A 657-nucleotide genomic window follows, 5' to 3' on the forward strand; every position below is an offset into this window, starting at 1 on the left:
CTCTTTCCCCCTCAATCAAAAGTATGTGAATGCCCACACTTACAATTCAAAGGGATCCCCACCTCCATTTGAAATATTTAGGGGTACGCAAATGAAAAAAGGTTTTCCCCTTCTCCTCCCAATTTTGTTTCAAATTATGCTCCTTCCACTTCCTTATTTATCTGTGCTTCCTTAGTGGGCGTTACCATAGCATTGTGAGTCCTTCATTTTAGCGTTTACCATTATAAAGCTCTGTCCCCCTCCATTAGCCTCATTCTAGATTAGCTGACTTCTTTAGGGGACACATTCTAATTACTTTAGCAAGAGTTAATTTTGGGTCTTGCAGTAATCTTTGAGTGTTTTGCCATACATGAGCAGCTATTTGCCACCATATTGGCAAGTGCTAGGTATCTCTTTGTCTGCTCAACACTTAAATCTCTCCAGCCTCCAAAATGCTTAGAATCATATCTGTGCCCACTACTTAAAGCAGTGGCTTTCAACCTTTTTTCATTTGAGGACCCCTAAATATTTCAAATGGAGGTGGGGATCCCTTTGAATTGTAAGTGTGGGTATTTACATACTTTTGATTGACCATAGTCAGCTTTTGTGGACCCCTTAGACAGTCTGTGGGCCCCCAGAGGTCCACAGACCACAGGTTGAAAACCATTGACTTAAAGG

The sequence above is a fragment of the Alligator sinensis genome, unplaced genomic scaffold (genome assembly GCF_000455745.1).
Source record: "Alligator sinensis unplaced genomic scaffold, ASM45574v1 scaffold511_1, whole genome shotgun sequence".
Lineage (NCBI taxonomy): Eukaryota > Metazoa > Chordata > Crocodylia > Alligatoridae > Alligator > Alligator sinensis.